Raw genomic sequence first — 21,229 nt, forward strand, 5'->3', positions numbered from 1 at the left:
TCATCAAGCTGGAGAGACATCCAGGGCCTGTTATCTGTGAGATGGACTTCTCTGCAGGCTGGTGGGTCATCAGGTCTCTTTATAGTGACAGTTAAAAACAGAGAGAGAGAACATGGAGACACACTTCAAAGAAGGAGATGAGTGGGTAGAAAAGGAATAAGGGAGCCAAAGCCATGGTGTTGGCTTAGGAATCTGGAGTGTATGTGTATATTTGGTAGCCTTAGGGCTACCTCCCTGGTCTGGACAGAGACTGAAGTTCCTGGTGGCTGGAACAGAAGTGGAAAGAAACCTTTGTACATGCTATGTGACTGGCAGTGGAGCTGGAAAGGGACACTGCCTTGGAAGGAGCATGTGGGGAGAGGAGCGAAAGATGGATGCTGCCAGAATGATTTCTTGGTGACCTGGCTTATGGGTGGCTTACTGGTGGCCTGGAATGGGTTATGCAAGAGGCTGCAATGACCTGTCCAGCCTGTCACCCCAGATTTGTCATGCTGAGGTCAAGTAGCTGATCACATGCTCTGCTGGGAGCTCGCAGGCAGCCAGACCCATACTTGTATTGATACAGTGCCTGAATCTCTGTAGGATATTGTCAGTAGAGTTTGCTCCGGTGCCGAAAAGTGTTCTGCTGCCAATATCTGAGGTAGGATGAAAACCTTAGCTCCTATGGCACAGAACAGTGTTTCAAATAGCTGCTCTTTTGCAGGTGTCTGGTGTAGTTGCCAGTTATCTCTGAGCCTTCTGTTTAGGGCTTAGAAAGGGGAAGAGTGGAAATCTCTTTGGTGAGGTATTTCTGGAGGATACTAAGGAGTTCCATTAGTTTGTTTGGGTATTTGGAGAGTGCTCATAGGACAAGAACTTGTAGCAGCCTTCTGCATTTTCAGTGGGCACATTGCATGAGCAGACCAGCTGGCTAACCTCACAGACCTCTATTGCAGTTGCACCCATAACTGGTGAGCCTTGAACAGGTTGTCAGCAACTGGTGAGAACTTAGAGTGGCAAAACTCTCTAAGGCAACTGCAGAAGTCTTCTCTTTCACTATAGGTTTGTAGAAGGAGAACAGCAGGAAGCTCTGACGTTGGTCTGATGTATAGAGAAGTGTTGCCTCCACCAAGGGTAGCCCTACATGCACAGCACAAACTCTTTCAGGGAGAATGGACACCTCCTGTGAGCATGAAGAGACTGACATGAAGAGAGGATAACACCGTGTCCCATGTCTGCCATCAGTCTAGGACAGCTGCCCTTATCTATGGCATCAGTCTTGTCTATGTCTTGGAGGTCCACCTGAGCAAGTCTGTCCACCTGACACAATGGACTGTTTTTAAGAAGGCAGAACTTGTGATAGGTGGGAAATAGTAGCAAGGGCCATAGGGATGAGCACAAGCAACTTGTTCAATAGAGGTGAAACAAGTGGGAGCAGTGGTGATGCTGCTGCTGCCTGCACATTGGACAATGGATACCAGAAAGCTTGGAGCACACCTTTAATGTACTTGCTGTGCTGTGGAACACACAAGGGATGAGTGTGCTGTGTGGATCAAACTGGAGCTGTGCATGGGATGGTTCAGAGGAGGGGCTCACTCTGGTTGCTGCTTGGTGGAAGTAACCCAGCCAGTGAGACAGGCTCTCTGCATTACTGACACTGAGAGAGGATTATCTGTCCTGTTGCATTAACAGGGAATGGATTTGGACTTCCTAAGTCTAGGTTAGATTCTACTGCAACTCCAGCACTTGAATCTGTTTCTCATATTGTACATTATTCTCCTCTGAGAAATCCCTCTTTCTCTGTAAAAGAAACAAAAAGAATAAGCCATAACAGACTTTATTAAGTTATCCAAGAGATGTTGTGCAGGACAGTATCCCTGGAAGTCATCCCTTGCTCTGAGGAAAGATCACACTTAACTTGATTGTCCCTGAGAGAAATTCTTGTAACTCCTCCCTGCCACCTCCAGTGATACAGCATCAACTACACACTGAGGCTTCAAGGCTTTACTCCCCTTGCACCTTGCACTTCATTTATTTTTGGTCTCCTGACCTCAGAGTATCTTTGCAGCAAGTCAAGATTAAAATTTCTCATCCAACTCTTGCTGCATATGGCAATGCTTTCTTTTGGTAACAGCCTTTCCTTCATATTGGACAACTCTTTGGAGGCCTCTTCCTCTCTATCAAGGCCTCCCTTTTCCAAAGCACTTAATCTTCCTGCTGCGCTCCACTGGCCCCTCTGGCTCCCCTGCACTGCTCTTCTGGTGTGAGCTTTGTGTCTCTGTTGACCTTGTTAGCAATTTAGGTCTAACATTTGATGCTCAACACAAACCTAGGATTGAGGAGACTTGCTCCAAAGACTGAGATCCTGGCAGGGCTCTAGCATGTGGTGCTCCTAAAGAATAATAACTCCATGAGGATTTGGTGACCCCTCTGTAAGACCTGAGGAAGAGAGTGCTGGCCAAGGCCTGGGGAGTTCTGTGGCATGTTGGCCCTCCCTGCTCCATCTGCTTTCTATTGCGCTTGAAAAGGAAATGAACTGAGCTAAATGATTTCAAAGTGAAATTCTCCACACTGCACTCTAATTCCATAATTGCCAGCTCCATGCAGTTCCCGGTACTAAAATGTTTAAAATAACAGCCTTTGAAAAGAGCCAAAGCTTCGAAAGGCCATGCACCACCTCTGCTGGAGTAGTAAAATGATGGCAGAATAATTTCCACATGCAGTGGATGGATGTTTGGTTATTTGGGGGTTGAGCATAGTTTCTTCGTTTGCCAGGAATTTCTCTAAGTTGGAAATCAAAATTACTTTTTCCTTTGTGAACTCTTTTTAGATGCTGTATTGACTGATGTATCAGCTGTGGTTCAGTCTACAGTTGATCTCTCAAACTTTCTGGTGCAAATTTTTGAACAGACAAAAGAAGCTTTTTATTTTATAACATGGAATACTCTGCATCTCCATATGGAGAGAGATGTGAAATAATTTTTACTCTCTGCCCTTTGATCTGATTAATTTCTCATGTGCAGTTCTATAAATGCCTCTGTAGCAATGATAGCACTGGCTTGGTTTAGTCCGACATCCATTAACAGCATCTTCAGTGTGATGTAACATCTGGGACAAGAAAGATCATGCTCAGCCGGTTGACAGCAGGCAGCCACCAAAGATGTGCTGGCCAGTGGTGGTTTGTACACCATGGCTCAGGAACTGCAGGCTGAGATGCTTCAGCATGCGAACCTGCAAGACTAATTGTGAGTTTTCCTAACCCATTAGCTGGTTTGTTTTGCATTCTTTCTCTAATGTTATGGAGACATTTTCTCCACGCACACCTCATATTTTCTCTTCCCCTGTGTTTTTGGTGAGGGTTTTTTTATTTCTTGAAATCTTCCTCTGAAACAGTTCTGCATTTCTAGCATAATGTATCTACCAGCATGATTGACTTTGCTGTGTAGTATTGAGTCTACTTCTGGAATTCATCAAGTTATTGTCAAGACTCTTGTATATATTCTATTAAGTGAATGTGTATCTTGCCATGCCTTTAAACAACTCTGTTGGTTTTGACGGAGAGAATTAAACTTTTTTCTTAAAGTAAAAAACAACCAGAATAAAAATAGCAAGCAATCTTTTCAGCAATGAGCAATCAGAATTTATGCTCTCATTGTGCATGGCTCTGAAGATGTGATGATTCAATTCAGCTGAGCATCAACAAGATCAAAAGACTTTGTTGAAGTGTAACTGTCACTTTGATCAGAGCTGTATTGGAAACTTAATGAAATGAGTGGCTTCTTTTGACAGTTGCTTCTTTTGACTATTTCTAGTTGTGGTTGTGATACTATGGGAAAATAACCTGACCCTGCTGAGTCCAAACACTGTAGTTGGATTTTGGGTGAGAGATTAGATAAGGCTTTCCTTTTTTCTCCGGTAAATACAGTTGTCTTGAATTTTGGATCCATCAGCTGATTTCTGAAGTTACACTTTTTTCTCTTTTTGTCCCGATCACAAGTTATTTCATTAATTTCAGATTTTCCAGCATTCTCAATAATTCTGAAATGCTGTTTCCTAGTCTAGGCAGGAGAAAGGCCCTAGCCTGAGACTTGAAAAATTTTGATAGAATTATGTGGAAAAATCTGTCCATATTTTGTGTGAGGGTTCAATGACCTAAGTTTGGTTTTGTTGTACTTCCATTATGCTCGACTTTATGAAATCACTGCGGAGGCTAGAGAAGACTGTAGGATGGAGTTGATTTGGGAGGTTTGAGTCAGGAATGAACAATGCAGGTCTCTCTACAGGAAGATTTTTGACTGACCCTTCCTTTGTGTTCTCTCACTCAGGTGGTGACTGAATTTGTCTTTGAAATGATTTACCCCCAGCTAAATATAAATGGCTGGGGACAAATCAACCTGCTTTTTTCAGCTTAATTCTGAAGTTATCTGTAAAACTCTTGGTTCAGTGTATTCTGCATTCTTTTTTGGATTGTGGTCATAATTTCTCTGGAAAAACCAATTTTTCTCCTCTTGCAATTGGGTTTTAACTCCTTTGAATACCTCTAAAAGCCTCAAATTTAAAATGACATTAATTTCCTCAAGTCTTTTCTTTTACCTTGTGGTCTAATCCTTAGAGCACTACCATATAACACACAACCAGATGATGATCTCAACTTTTAAGAAATGCTGGACAATCAGTAAGTGCCTGCAGACAAGGTACTCCAAAGAGTCTTCTCTCTCTTCCTAACAATCCTCTACAAACAGCAGCTGTAGTCATGTTCAGAGGTTCAACTGACTAGATTTGGGACAAATGAACATCCTGAATTTGGGTGCTCAGCTCTGAACTTTATGGAGTTTAAAATATGTATTGCATGATAGACTTGAAGCCTGATGGTAACCAGACCAGAGCTTCCCATCAGTGTAATTTTGCTGCTCCAGACATGGGGACCACCTTCAGAGCTGATGGTGCAAATGTTACACACTTGTCCTCACTCTTAGGGCACATGGCAGTAGCACTTGTCTTCAATGTATGTTTTTTTCATCAGAAGTCAGCTGGCAATTTTGCTGGTATTGACTCTCTGGTGATGCAGATAAGACGCCTGCCTTTTCCAGAGCTTGAAATGTCCCCAGGTCCTCTGCAGAATGAGCTTTGTGTGGAAATGTCCATGTATTTTTTTTCCCCAAAGTGACACCTTTCAACAAGGGTTGGTACCAGGTTTCTCAGAAAAATTAAGAAGATGGCTAAAGATTACCTTGTGGCCTGAGGGCTATGGCCTTTTGAAAGAATCTTGTTTAAAGAAACAAGTAGGAAAGACCCAAACAGGAAGAGTAGTTTTGAGTTGCCTTCAGCAAAAGGAGCACTTAGTAGCAGAATGGCGCAACACCTTGTATCCCTCACAATGAATATATCTAAATTCTAATTTCCTGAACTCTGGAGAGGAGTCAAGTGTCTGAAGAGAGTTTCTTTGCTCACGGGTCCAAAACTTCTGCATTCAGAGAGCTGGGCAGACAGCTTGTCTCCACTTTCCTCGGGAGTGCGTTGCCAGATCTTGCCTGGCTGCTTCTGACAGCCGGTATTTCCCACTGCAGAGCCGGCTGCTGCCTCCTCCTGTTGTCTCTCAGCTGCCTGTGAAGCCCAGCAGACAGTTTGGACCCTGCCATTCACCAGACATGTTCACTAGCCCATGTCCAGTGTGTGCCATAATCCCAGCATTTGCCAAACAAAAGAGAATATGGATGTTCTTGCATTTCTGCTGAACAGACATGCTCCCCACAAGTCCTGGTGATGCAGTTTGACTGCCTGGCTTCCACTGTCACAACCATGGGGATGAGCCATGAAATTTCCTCCTTATTCCTAGGTTGCTTTCTGCCCTGAAGCTTGAAAGCGTAAAGCTTTCCAAAGCACTTGGCTTTATCAAATGCTTGTAATTCTGTGTAGTTTTTATTACCCATGTGGAGGTTTCCACCAATGTAACTTCATGGATTTCTAGCAGAATAGTCTTGATTTCTAGCCATGTGAAAAGAGGATCATATTCCAGAACTTTTCAGCCTGGGACAATTATGTTTTCAATTGGAAACAACAGCATTTTGTCTATAGACATTTTCAAACCTAAATTATTCTGCTATTTGAGCTCCACCAATTTATTTCATTGATATTTTGATTTCTTGGCCTGTTTTTGGATGGAAATGAACGTTGAAATAACAAGATTCCCTCCAGATTGGAAATTCTGTCTTTTGATTAGGTTTTATGCAGCATGGGATTCTTTTGTCTCCTAATTTAACACATACACACATGTATATATATACATCTCTCTATAATGAGCACCTTAGGACCCTAAATAAAAGTTTATTACAATTGAGTGTTACTTGTAACTGCATTTGGCAATTGACCAACAAACGGAGAAATGTCCAATTTTAATCCAGCAGGAATTGTATAGTAACTTCATGAATAAGCTTCATATTGATCAACTCTCAAAAATGTCTTATAAGGAATGCAATAAATACTTGAGAATAGAACACTTGTGTATTTACAAGCTAAACACAGCTTGCAGTGAAGAAAGCAAAAGAAGTAAAACCATGATACCCAAGTCAGTCTCGTGTCCCTGAGATTTTTCTGTGTGGGAATTTGGCACAAGCAGATCTACTATGGCAAAATTAGAGTGTTTTGAGCATGCTGAACATCCCTTTTAAGCTCCCCCAGGCAGCTGTTTAACACTCCCTTCTTGTTGCTGCATTCCTCCTCTTCATCTCTGATGTTTGGAGGTGTTGCTCTGCTGACCTTCCTCTTTCCCAAATCAACTTCTCTGCCTTGCAACCCTTTTTTTCCTTTTTTTTTTTTTTTTTTAAACAAAGGCTGATCTAAGTATCTTTAAGCGTTTAGTTCAAAACCTTAGTTTCACATTTTACTTTCCCCACTTCCTTCTCTTTCCCTCTCTATCCCAGGCTTTTCAAGACTGTGGCAATTGCTTTTAGGAGAAGCCCGTGAAGGGAGACAAGGCAACCAAGAGGGCATCTTCATGGTTAGGAAAACACAAAGGAAAGTAATTTCACTTTGTCTCTCCCCCTCCAGCTAATACCAGAAGCTTTCTGTTGAGACATGGCTGCATGATAGCTTAGGTGCTCCTCTTCCCTGGGGGTCTGTGGGAACAGCGGGTGTTGGGCGCCTCTGAAAAATCCTTCTTCTTAGGAAGCCCCGCCTAGAAAGGCTGGGCTGGGTCAGGCTTGGCCCCACATGGCTACAGGTCGACTCTGAATTGGGCCTGTCTCACCTGACATATGCCAACCCAATGGCTCAGCTAGTCTTTGGCTATTTTTGTCTTTTCTTTAGGGAGACAGCTTGACTGCTTAACACAGTGCTTAATTCTCAGGTCATGATCTGCATGTCTTCAGGTCATAGGGGAATTTTGGCTGGCCAATTGTTAAACCTTCTGTGTTTATAAGCATTAAACCTTAATGTGGTTACTGCTCGCTGCTCTCTGTGTTTTGTTTCAGTCTTGTGAAGACTGTGACATTAAGCTTAAGGGCACTGCAGACAGTAACTCAAGCTTTGTTTAAGACATGGCAGATAAAAATTTTTCATACTACTAACATATATGGTAATGTGGGACACTTTACGCTGTATAAATATGAAACTAGCATGTTATGAAGATAAGGTATTTGATATTTTCTTGCTAAGGAAAATATTTAATTATTTTTATAATTTTGATTTGTACATAATTAAAATCCACCTTATTTTGTTAGCCTTTGTGTTAATTAGGGAATGGAATCTTAAATTTATTTTAAAAATAAAACCATGTCACGCAGTCATTTCTACACAATGTGAGAGTGCTGACCCCTTTAGTCACTTGCAAAGAACATTTCTGGTTGGCTTTTCCAGCTGCTGCAGAGCTGGCAGGTGAATGACATGTGGGGAGGACTCACTCTCTTTAGTCTTCCCACCTTCTTATTTCTCTGATAGCTTTGGATCAGCACAAAATTCTTTTCCCACTGAGCATCTGCTGACCTCAGTGATCTGCTGAAGTCAATCAGCCTCTGCTGACCTGAGTGATTTCCCTAAGAGCTATTGTTTATAGGGAGGCTTTCCTGTCCTTAAGACCCCTACGTTAAGGGCCTGTCCCAAACCTCACTGAGTCGATGGCAAATCTAAGCTACCTAAACAGGCTTTAAATTGAGTCTTATTGCAGAATTTGCTAGTGGAATACAATGGGATTTTGTGTCCTGGCACGTTTCAAGCAGAAGTGCTTTTCTGCTTCTGGACAAAGAGAGTAAAGCTTTATTTGTATGGGAGGGGATAAGTTCCTGATGTGAGTCCAAGGACGTACTTGTATATAAGAAGCCATGAGCAACTCCTTTGCAAGCTCTGAGAATTGTTTAAAAAACCACTTGGCAGTTTTTAATCTTACTACAAAAATGTGTGCAAATCTTATTTCAAGGTAAGTGGAAAAAAAAACAAATACTGAGCTATTAAATTTAATCTCTATCCAGAACACTGTAATAAACAAAGAAGGAAGAAAATACCTAAGTACCAAAGAACCATGCAAACATACAAGGTCTTTTAAGTTCATGTTTGCCTGGAATCCAACCAATGCCTGGTTGCACACTATAAATTTGCAGGTGGTATTTCTGTTTGATTTCATTCAGACCTCCAAAGCTACCTCTTCTCCAGGTGGAGATGTGTGGAGGTGTTACTTTACTGAGCTATATGAGAGGGTCTTACACAAGTGCTTGGATGAGGTCTAGCTATAAAAAGCAGTGATTATTTTGCCTGGTATGTACTGTTTAAGGGACAAGACCTATAAAACAAGGTACTTTGCTGTTTTCCATGTTATGGAGCAACTGCTGGCATGTTACAATGTGTTATTATTGGAAGTCAAATTCTGATCTCATTTTAAATGTACAGATTTTATAGAATATGAGAGGCTTGGATACGTGTAAATGAGGTCAGAAGTTTACTTCATTTTTTTAGAAATTTAAAGTGAAATATAACCATAGAAAAACAGAGGTGAAAGGGTCCTCAACAGAACCTCAATCATCGGTGTGTAACAAAGTAGGACCAATTATGCCCGAGTCAGTCCTGTCAGCTGTTCATTTAACTTGTACTAGAAGATAACACAGTAAAGGAAAATCAAGATGATATATTCCAATGCCCAGATTATATATTCCAATGATTCCCAGTTGGGTTTTTCTTAAGTCAAATCTGAATTTTTCCTACTAAAATCTTAACCCTATTCTTTTTTGTCCTATTTTGCAGTATCACACTCCTGATTTTTGTATTGCTAGGAATATTTTCTTGTGTTGTCTATCTGGAGGTGTTCACAGACATGTTTTCCAACAGAACAATTGTAATTTAATTAAGGTGCTATGAGGCAACAAGAATAGAAACTATTACGTCTACTAACAACAGTCATATCTCTGCTTATCAGCGTAACAGCAAAACAATTTAATTAAATGCATTGGCTCAGTCAAGTGAGTTTGCATTCTGAATTTGCCATTCCTGTTAATGGAACCAAATTTGTTTATTTTTAGGGATTCCAGAAATTCATGTAACCATTTTCCAAGAATGGCTGTTGTCAGCAGACTGATAGTAGTATTGAATCATTTTTGCTGGTTGTAACAAGGATTTCTATTCCTGAAGAGGTATCCATTGAAAGGCAGGAGTACGTGCAGTTACAGACTGTGATGGGCATGTATGGTGTTGATGATGTGAAGAGGACAGAGGGGCCTTTAAAAGAAAACCAGCCAGACCACAGAGAGAAGGGGATTCAAGGTAGGGCACCATGGACTTGGCAAAGGAGATGAATATTTTGTCCCTGCAAAGGAAACTTTCTAAAAATGCCTCACTGTTGGCTCTGCTCCACTGACATTAGTGAAGCTGGAAGACATAGTAATAGCCTAAAAGATCAAAAGCATGAGTGGGAGTTCTCTGCTGTGCCATACTGGTGGAGCTGGAGACTGGCTCAAAACAGTGGGGAATCCTTAGCGAACATCCCTACTGTGGACAGGACCCCATGGAGCTTCGAGGAGTCAAATCTGCAGGAAATAAAAGGAGGGTGAGGGAATGCTAGAGATGCATTGCAGACCATTCCTAACAGGAGTAAAACTGAACATAACTCAAAATATGATATACGGAATATAATTGAAAAATATGTTTTTTGAATGAACAATAATCTTTAAATCATTTAGTGTGTGTTCTCTGAGCTGTAGAATGTTCTGATTGTCAAAGCAATTAGCTTTTAAAAATAGTTATTTTTTTAGATTTTAATTACATGCTGCATTTTGCCTTTGTTATTAGATGGGGTCAGTAAGGTTACTGAAGTAATTATTGCGCTCTGCTTGGCACTGGTTAAAGCATAACTGGAGTAACTGCATTCAATTCTGTATGAAAAAACATGGACAAATTGAAGAATTTAGAGTGGAAGAAAGATGGTAAGAAATCTGGCATTCAGATCTAAGAGGAAAGGTTAAAATAACTTGGCACCTTTAGCCTAAAGGCAAAAGTAGAGTGTGGGGAACATAACAATGGGAGACATAAAGGAATGTTATAAAGAGGACAAGGATCAATTATTCTCATTAGTCAACAAAGATGGGACAAATAATAATTGGCTGAAGCAGAAGGGAAGTTTTAGGTTAAATATTAGACAAAACTGTAGAAGAACTGTTTGGCAGTTGGACAAGCTGCCAAGAGCTGTTGGACAATCACTGTTGTTGGAGTTATTTGAGGCCAGACACCCATCTGCAGGAACAGTTATAGAATAATTAGATCAATCCTGCCACAGACAGAAGGGTAGGCAAGGGGTCCTTCTGGCCTCAGTGACCAAGATTTTGTTATGGATCTACTTTTTCAGGATTCATGCCCACCCTCTGTTTTGTAAACTATGGTGTCTGCTACAGCCTCCACTAAAACCAGGAAGGAGAGCAACAATTTAAAGCTGCTCTTCACAGGGTCAGAAAACATGTGAGACACAAAATTATCCCCTGGTCTGTGGCCATGCATTTCTTTTTATGGCTTCTTAGAATGAGACTTCCTCTCCTCTGGGTGTCTCTCCTTTGTCCCTTTGAAAATATGGGCTCTGGGAGCATAAAGTAGCAACCAAAACAGAGTAAAATGTCTTTGGACTTATTCATTGCTATTCACTACTTTATGGCAGCTTTTAGAAGTTGAATTGTAAGTAATGTCTGCGTTTTATTGACAATATGCTCCTCATCTTCCCTACTACTTATATGGAAGAAACCAGTCATGCCAAGTGAAGACTCTGCCTTCATGGTGTCAGCAGATCCCTTCCCATGGATCTGTTGAGATGCTGAAAACAAAGCAAACCAGGAGTAACTCTACAAAAATTTGCTGTGCTATACAATATTTGCCAGCTCTATTGGATCCAAAGATTGGCCTGGACAGGTTCTTCTTCCAACCGCATAGTGAATGTCAAGGCATGGCTCCAAATACTGCTCACTGTGTTTGCAAGCAGAGCAGATCGTTTTTAGAGGTCCATCACACTGTTTTCAGCACATCCAAGATTGGAATCTGGCTGCATGATGGACAAAAAATGAGATGGCTGACGTGTGCTCTGAAAGGCACTGCAGAGATGATACAAAGGGCAGTGAGCTAATTTGTATTGCTAAGAGTGGTCTTAAAATGGTAATTACATATGCAATTATAAACCATGAGCCCAGCTTGTTTATTTTTTCCCTCTAGTGCTAATGAAAAACAAAGTAGTCTTAGTGTTTTGTGAGATCCTGGTGCAATGCAAGCAATCATTTGACTGGCTAACTGGGAGGCAGAGGCACAGTAGGACACTGGTTGTGTTAAAAAAAAAAATTTAGGAAAGGAAAGGAAAAAAAAGTAACGAGTAAAGAGAGCCAGTGACAAAGATTTTAAATCCCCAGAATAAGGGCAAAGTTGTACTTATTTGCTAAGCCTCATAACACTGAGCAACCCCTAGTGTCTGGAATGCCTTGGCTGGCTGTGCTCTGTCCACTTCTAGCTGGTAATGTTATCTCAGGGATACAGGGATATGTCCGCAGTGGAGATTACCTCTCTGCTGAGTCAGGAGACCAGAAAACAGTCACAGAGCAGGAGATGCTATTGCAATGTGATGCACCACCCAATGTGCAAAGTGAACAAGCCCATGACCGGAACCATGGGATGCCTTCTCTAAGCTCCATTGTTCTTTTTTTATTCCACAGTCCTATTTCCTGTGGCACAAAGCAAAAGGTGCTGAGGTGCTTTGATGGGGGTGGGTAGGAGGGCTACCCTGTGACTTGGGAACATTGGGAAATCTAAGCAGGCAAAAGTCCCCCGGGGGAACTGGCAATGGGTCTGTGTGATGGCTGGTTACTTCCAGCCAAGAGGCAGGAAGGGCTGATGGTCTTGCAGTTTGCTCCCTTGTACGCCCAGGGGCTCAATGTGGAACCATGGCAGTCTCATCTCCAGACTTCACTCTTCCTCACTCTGAGGATTCTCAGATCATCTTCCGCAAAGTGTATAAAGGGACAGGGAAGATGTTTCATGCAGGCCTGGTTTTCTGCCTTAGTAGTTTTGAAAGAGGCGATTTCATAGCATTAGGTCGGTATTTCTTTTCTAAAAGCAGACTGTACACTTAATGAAAAACTAATATTTAACATTCATTTAAAATAAGCAGACAATGGCCTTTGAATTTAATTATCCTTGGAAAATATTGTTGATCTATATACATGTCTAACAGGCCATGCATCTAACAGGGGAGGAATGAACGTTTTTCTTCTGTAACATCTATTAATGAGTCTACGTGCAAAACTTCATCCAATGGTTTTTGGAACTATAAACCCTTCCTTTCTTGGCTTAGTTCTTCAGGCTTTGCTAACCCACTTTTTGTTGATGCTGTGTCATCCTGGACTAATTCACATGTGAGTGTGAGGGGGAAGTGTACCTTCACCACCCCCTCAGTGCTGAACTGAAGCAGCCTGGAGGGCCAAGGGGCCAGGCATTTCTACCTACAAAAGCAGCTGATGTCTTAGTGTGGAAGGCAACACAGTCCTAACACCACCGGGACTTAATAACTCAGCTGCTTGGTGTGGCCATCCCTTTTGTGTTTGTGGGTCTCCTTGCCCGCTAGAACCACTTTGTAACCTCAGGCACCCTTGAGACCCAACCCCCTCACGTTTAATTCACTGGGGAACTTGTGACATAACAGTATTAAGCCTCTGCCTGCTCTGGCTTTTTCTGTGAAGGGAGTATTTTAAACAAGATTTCTGCTACAAAGTTGAAAGACTAGAGGAAGAAAATCTGACATGACTTAAGGGTAGCACAAACGAGTCATAGGAAACTCACTCTAGAGATATCTCCAGAGACTAGTCAAGACAAAAGTTACAGCACAAGCATTTGGAAGGGGGCCACTGCAAACAATTTGTCCTCATTCCAGTTGAGCAACTGTAAGCAGGGACATTTTCAACACAGGCCATTTAGGGACAGAAGGAAAGATTGGATGGCACTAAAAGAAACTACACAAATACGTGGTGATAGGATGACTCGGCCACCCGCCACACATACTCTGCTGCTTCGTTTTTCTTTCTCCTATCATCCCGACATCTGAAAAGGTTCCACCCCAACACAGCAGCACGGCACAGCAGAGACCAGCATAAATTAACTCCAGGTGACAAAACCACCTTCCTCATCTGGCCTTCGTTTGCAAGGAAGGAGGACAGAGGTCATATGTGTGTCAGGAGCTGAGGACAATGGGGTGAAAAAGGAGCTGAGGACAATGGGGTAAAAAAGGATTTTGCTTGTCTAAGTGAGCAATATAACAAACATAGGGAGAAAAATGCTTTTCTCTGTATTTTTCTCCCTGAGTTTTTGGGTTTAAAGGACTGCAGTCATCCTGTTTTTTGAGGAAATACTTGAATACCGTTATTCCAATTCCTTTAATCCTTCTCTTCCCCCTCATTTACAAGCTGTTCCTGCTCTACTATTTTCCTCAGCATGCCAAGGCACCATACCTTTCTGTGGAAAGTTTCTGCCACCCTCTCTGATTTTGTATTCATGCTGCATAAATAAGAACAAGACCTCCCTCCAGCACCTTGGCATGAGGTGGAGAGTTAGGTGGGAGGACGGTGCGTGATAGAAACATTATGTAAGCAAGGTTTGAATGTCTGTAGCCCTAGATCTAAACAGCCGTTATCCACAGACATTTTAAAACTGCTTCTTTTTTTTTTTTCTTCCCTTCTGAGCATCACATCACAATACAGTTTCATTCAGTGAAGAGCTGGCATTCAGGAGCTGGATGGCTTAGCTGGCCCAGATGGGGTGCCTTTCATCTGTAGGTCATTTCTTTGAATTCTGCCCACATTTTTGGCTACTAGGAGTTCTTCTCTTCTGATGGCAGTGCAGCAGCATATGCAAAATTGCAAGGAAGTCTCTGATCCTAGACACCATGTCTAGATCATAAAAGCTACCATAACAATGAGTCTAAATGGCACCCCTCTTGGCAGCTGAGGCAGAAGCCAAGCAATAAAAGGGCCATGGAGAATGGGCTACTGTCTAGCATCTATAAGCTAAGAGTGAGGAACACTAGTGAGGGAGTGTGAGAAAGTATGCACAGCCCATGAAGGCTCTTTTGGGTGAAGAAAGGATTTCAGTCTCCTAGGCTGAAAGGCCAACACCTTTCAATAGCAGATGAATCATTTACAAATGTGAGAACAAACCCATTGTTAGTCCTCGTGCCTTTAACAATGCTGCTTCCTGTTGGCATCTTTTGCTTACTAATAACACAGTCCCACGATTTGTATCTTCACAGTGCTGCACGAGCACTAACTAATTAATCCTTTTTCACCCCTTTGAGGCAAGTGATTTTTTACTTTTAATGGTCTGTAGTGGAGACATCTAGTTTAAAAAAGATTGCAGATATGTTTATAAAGGCTACATTATGCTGACTACACAGTGTATGCTAACATTACGATTTATGCTTTTGGTACAGCTATTCCAGTTCAGGTAGGCTACACCCAGTTATATGTTTTGCTGAACTGAGGTCTTAATTAAAATAAATGAGTACTAAATCTTGGGAAAAAACCCAAAACAGGTCAGAGTAGGCCAGGGTTACAGTGTAATGATACGAAACAAACAAACAGCCCCTCCTTTCTGCCCCCCAAACAAATCAACTCCCCTTCACTGGAATAATCTCTGGCTGTCTGACCTTATTTATTCAGATGCTGACATGAATCATCATCTGAGCAAGTACTCCCTCCTACACCTGCAGTACTTGGGGTTATAGTTCTCCTTGGTTTTCTGCAGCAATAAGAGCTCAGTGTTACTTGGAGCTGTCTCCATCTGGCAGGCCATGAAGTCCACAAAAGCACAGAGGTCTTTCTGTAAAAAATGGAGACAGCCCAGATTGCTTTCCATTTACACAACATCTCAAGAGGACTCTGGACTTCTCTCTTTTGCAGTTACAGTCAAGTGTGCAGTCTTTTTCTCTCCTATCTACTTTTTCTGTGATGACCTCTTCTTGGGGTAAAGAACTGCGTGGGTGAGTTTGGGGGGAGGGGTTGTTCTTCTCTGGAAAGCCAAATTGCAGGATGCAGCACATCTTGAGCTTGGCAGCCTTTCACGCTTCCCCAAGAGGCAGCTGAAGGGCCCAAGTAGGGGTAAGACGTTATCAGCTCACTTCTACCCTGCCAGAGCATATCTTTACACACAGAAAGTGACACACTGCGTGCACCACAGTTGACCTTCGTGGGCCAAAGGAGATCCTTTGCTGGCAGCTCAGGGAATATCTTGTGTCATCTGAACACTGTTACAAGGCTGAGTACTTAACGAACGAGTAGCTCTGCAGCGTTAGCCATAAAGTGTGCACAAAAGTGAAGGCAGTAGTTAAACACTATGTTATCTGCCAGTCATTCATTGTTTGGAGAGAATATCCCAAGAGCATGGCTGAGCATTGGTGTCATAAAGATCTATATGTTGCTGTTGAAATGATGTCATTTGTCACCATCTGGGATTATACCACTAGCAGTATATGAGTGTATTCAGCTCCATGTTTCAGCCATATGGAAAAAGTGTAATATAGTGAGAAATTCAATCCTTTAATGGAATACAGAGCACCCTCCAGAATGTTTTCCTTAGTTTTATTTCTTTGCAACGCAGGCTTAATAACCACTGATGTAGCATTTAAATTGGAAGAGATGCGACATCTAGATAAACTAGGAGATCTGCTGATACCAACTGCCTTCTGATAGGAAAATCCCCTGCTGTTTCAGTGGAAAAACCCACCAGGCTTACTAGAGCCAGAGGAAGGGTATGGCACAGCTGTGGCATGCATTAACCTCTTTTCACTTTTGTCTCTGTAGACAGCCCGAAGGGCTCCCTTATCACAACAGAAATACTCTCAAGTAATTATCACTCTGGAAATTGTCACCCCTTTTGTGCACTGAACAGGCAAAATTCTAAAAGTATAAAAAAATTGTGATTTGTGATAAAATCCTGTTGGTGCACAAGAAAGTCTCCTTCCCTATCACCTAACCCTCTTTATAGACTACATTTGTCTTAGAGTATTCATGTTGATATGACCTCACTGCTTGTAGAAGACTAGGTTGGCCTTTGCAAATCCATCTGCAGTTGTAAACCATCAAAATGGTCATAATTATGAACTCAAAAGCAAAAATGTTTTATTCTGTAGTCTTTTCTGGTGGTGCCAGGCCAGCTTCCCCATAGCTGAATAGAGTATATGGAACTGGATGCTATGGTGTTAAGGATTTGGAGTTATGGTGAAGCTGGAAGGAGTTCCTGTGAGAAATTAGCTCCATTGATTGGAAAGCAATGATGTCTGGACCAAACCCTGCTTCTGGCTGAGTGTTGTCAGGAATGTCTGAAGGAATTTGGTGTAATTCTGAGCTTGACATCTCCAAAAAGGCTGTTACTGAGATGTACCTGGCATGGCATCATAGTCTAAAGCCAGGAAAATGGAAATAATCCCTGAAAGAGACGGTGGGGTTTTCTGAGGCCAGGAGCAAATAATACATGTTGCTGTCTGGGAAAGGTACAAATAGCTGCAGCTCAGTGCAAAAAAACTACATTATGGCTATATCTGGCTTAAGTGCTACATAGCTCTGTGGGCTGTTAACAGATGTTGCCAGAGCAACATGTTATGACAAGCTGTGTTGTATTTCTGAACCTAGTAATGTTACTGGCACCACCTCCTCCATCTGCCAGTGAATGGGAGTTACCTTTGGTTGAGATAAGTTCACAGCCCATCCCAAACAAATAGCCTTGAAGCTCCATATGTGGGTCTAATGAGGCTCTGAGCTAAGTTCAGTGTGTGTGACAAGTAGTCCTCTGATAGGCAAATTTTCCTTATTGCTGTACAGGTCCACAGAGCTTGTCAGGATAATTTAAGGGCTACATTTTTAGAGGTAGACCAGGGGAGCATTTGGCAGTGGGGAGGAAGTACAGATTGGCAGAAAATGGGCAAAGGGAATGGAAGGAGGCAGATGAGCTCTGCAATAAAGTAGTCATGTGGCGGTCCCATGCCTACATCTATATTCTCAATCAAACAAAGAAGGGATCTGTACCTAGCTAGGTAGATAATTTGCAATGCAATTGAATTTGGTTGGGTAGACCCCTTTGTGTCTCATTTGTTGCAGAAAAGTTTAAACTCATTGCAATTAGTTTCAGGAAATTTTTTTAGAAAACTCACAGTTTTTTTTTTAAATCAATCCATTTATAGTTGTGTTAGCCAGGTTATTTTCTCACCTTATGAAAACCCTGCAAATAAGCTCTTTGGGAGAGTGTATGAATCGTGCAGTACACGATATCTCAGCAATTCACCCTAGTAGAGGATGAGCTTTTCACACAGTGAAACAGATAAATCAATAGCAATGATGTAGGGAGGTAGTAAAGTCTGTGGGAAAAAAATACTTAGCATTCTGTAAGTCAGAATTCTATATTGTATTGCTTAGTTTCTTTTCTTTCCTACTGATACAAAAGAGGGAACCAATGCAGAAGATTACCTCAAAGAAGATTCACTCCTTATTGACCCTTCCTAGTTAGTAGCCAGAAGTGAGGAAGAATGAACTAAGGCTCCTTCCAAGGGACAGCAGTGGTAATGGGTGCAGCTCATGACAGCCATCACTGACCCATCTTTTTTTGGTTTGTGTGAGTCAAAGCGAAGAGTAATTGTGATGTAGTTCTTCAGTTTTTGGTTTCTTGACAGAAAAATAACAGTGAAAAGTTAAAAAAAGTGATAAAATATGCAAATCCTCTAACACTTTCATTGTCTGATTGATTCTTTTCTCCTAAGCACAGTCTGCTCAGTAGCAAGATGGTGACTTGTCGTTTGTTAAAAGCAGCAGTTTGCTGGACCTGGAGACAGAAATGCTTTGAATGAGAGGAAACAGACATTTCAATAATTTTGTAAAAACTGGGCATTTAGTCTCTCTGCGGATTGGATATGCTAAAAATAACTGTGTCACATGGTCTGTGATCAGGAGCCATGCTGGTCATGGCTGGCCAAAGCCAACAAGGAATGGTGTGGGCCACCACTACCAAGAGAAAAGGCTGATGCAGACCACAACTGGCTTATTCCAAAAAGCAAATAGCCTTGAGGATCTGATCTACAAACGTGCTGAAGTAAATGGGACTTGTGGTTGCTCAACACTTCCATGGGTCAGGCTGCTCTGTCCTCATTATCCATGCTGCTGCTAAATCCTATGAAGCCTGCCACTCCTTTTCACGCAGATAAGCTATCATGTGGGAGTATCCCAACTCCCTTCACCCTGCCAAGTCCTGCAGTCCTTCACCAAATGAAAGCCCCTAAAATACAACACTGGTATTCATTTTTGGTAGCCTAACATCTGCAGATGCCTGATTTTACTAATCCTGCCTGTGACTAGCTCAGGCAGGCTGGCTGATGCATTTGCAGAAAGATGGAGCTCACATGTGCAAGATCAGGAAAACAGCCAAACCCTCAACAGACCTATGAAGTAAAAAAAACAGGTTTCTGGGATTAGGACATGTCATGTCTGCCATCTAGTAACTAGTCAGGGCTTGTTCCATGTGGAAAATGAAGAGTAAATTATCCAGTACCACATCAAAGGGGAATATAAATTTACTGGGGCTTTTGACAAATGAGAAAAAGACATTCAATGGCATTTTAAACGAGGTTCTTGGGAAAAAATATAATTAATAATTAAAATAAAAATATGTGAATTCCTAAACTTGTTTTGTTTGGCTGTAAAAACGTTATATATGCTAAACTAATAGGAATACAAATGATGAAGTGTTACTGCTATAATGGAGTTGAAAACTCTGGGTCCCACTCTCAAGTACAATGAAGTTGTTAGCATGAGGTCCTGTTGGCATGCGATGTGATCTGGTAAAAGTTTGACCAGTGAAGTGGAAGCCAGGACATCATAAATTGTGTGCCATTTTGTTCTTTGATTGATTGAGTAAGGAACAAATTGGCACAAAGAACCACTTTCAGTCTCAATTTACCCATTTGTAAATGAAGATGTATATCACAGTGATGTTATCAGACAGACTTAATTATTGTTATCTAATTAAAACTTCTCAGGTGTAAGGTATTACAGGAAAATGCAAAGTTATTGTTCCTAATCTAAAGTACATACAAGATGTTCAGAATTCATAATCTTCTGCATTTGTATTTCTGGGTAACTTTAGCTGTGAACAATGTTTTCCTTTATACACACACACATGTTCTGTTGAAAAATAACATTCTCTTTGCTTTCTAACAAAGTTTTCTGTAGTGTGGCTTGGCATCCAAAAATAAGGCTACAGTTCTGCTGAACATTGATTTAGTTTAAGTCTTCAATTTACTTAATTTTTCTGAGCCATGTAAGATGCTGACTTGCAGATAGTTATAAAATAGCTAAAATACTGCTTAAAGATGGAATGCTGGTGGACAGTTTATTCATTATGTAAAAGACCCCTTAACTTTATAAGCCAGAGTTTCTCATTATGAGTGCTGATTTTCTGCACAGGAACTATTAATCTTAATTTTAGTTTTTTGTACATAAAAGAGGATGCTAACAGCTATAGAGTACAAGTGTTTGCTGTGCATAAGGGGAAGAATGAGTTAAGGGTCTCCTGATGAACATGCTACTGGTTTGGAAATACAGTGGCTGTTTTGCTAGGACGTGATACTGGGTTTGTGTAAAAAGATCTAAGGGGCTGTTTGGTGATACTCTCGGTGTCTCTCTGACTTCAGAATGTAGAAACACTTGTTGAATAGGGAAGGGCATAGCTCTGTCAGCCTCAGAGTCCTGCTCAAAGGTTGGTTTTTGCTTCTTGGTGTTAGAACAGTGCTCCCTGACTTACTGTCAGATGGGCTCTTGTACGGTCACCTGTAGCCTTACTGTGTGTCCTGCTGCGACTCACAGCAGGATGTTACAAGGGCTGTGATCTCCTCTGGGCAATCTGGGGACTTGTGGTCGCACCCTGCAATTGGGGGCAGGGTCTTGGTGAGCGATAAGGGGGACATGGCAGGGCAGTGCACAGAGCACATCGCTGTGTTGTAGTGGGGAACGTGACATGGCTAAGAAGGAGTGGAGCTGAATGCTGGACCAAAAAATTTGCATTTTCACCACGGGTTGAATAACGTATGTGAGTTTAACTGCATTAAAACTGAATACCTTGCACTGAATGTGGAAAATTAGGAGCCAATGTCAGAAGCAGCCAATGCCTCTCTACTGGTGGAATCTGTGTTTATCAGGGAGATAGGACAAGTGTCAAAAAGAGAGCGTATCTCCAGGGTATTCACTGCAATCTGTGTGTCAGCTCTTTGGCCAGCCAAACTGGCTCAGAGCAGCCCTGTGCCTTGGCCTGGCTTTCACTGAGACAAGTTGGTGTCACAGTAAAATCCAAGTACCTGATCTCCCCTGTGGCTTCCTTTGGGGTGGCCCCAGTGAGTCACTTTTTCTCTAGTCTCAAACCCTTTTTTTCCCTGAGCAAAGGTACCACAGACTGTGACAGAAGGGCTGCTGCAGTCCCTATTGGGGCTCAGCCCTCCACAAGCACAGCAGGCTGGGGTGGTCCTTGACTCAGATGGATGGTGCTGGGGGCAGGTGACACCTTCCCTTTCACTGCTTGGAGAGACCCTTTTCAGGTCTAACTCTCCACTCACTAACTTTAGTCTTATGTAATTCAATTACTTTAGTGAGGTTGCCTCCTGATTTATGTCAGTGGGAAAGAACAGAGTATCAGCCCTTGAGCCTTTTGCTGAACGAAGTATTTTACACTATTTCTGGACATCATCATGTGCTGGTTGTGCAACAGATAAGAATAATGC

The sequence above is a fragment of the Corvus hawaiiensis genome, chromosome 6 (assembly GCF_020740725.1).
Source record: "Corvus hawaiiensis isolate bCorHaw1 chromosome 6, bCorHaw1.pri.cur, whole genome shotgun sequence".
In the NCBI taxonomy this organism is placed as follows: Eukaryota; Metazoa; Chordata; class Aves; order Passeriformes; family Corvidae; genus Corvus; species Corvus hawaiiensis.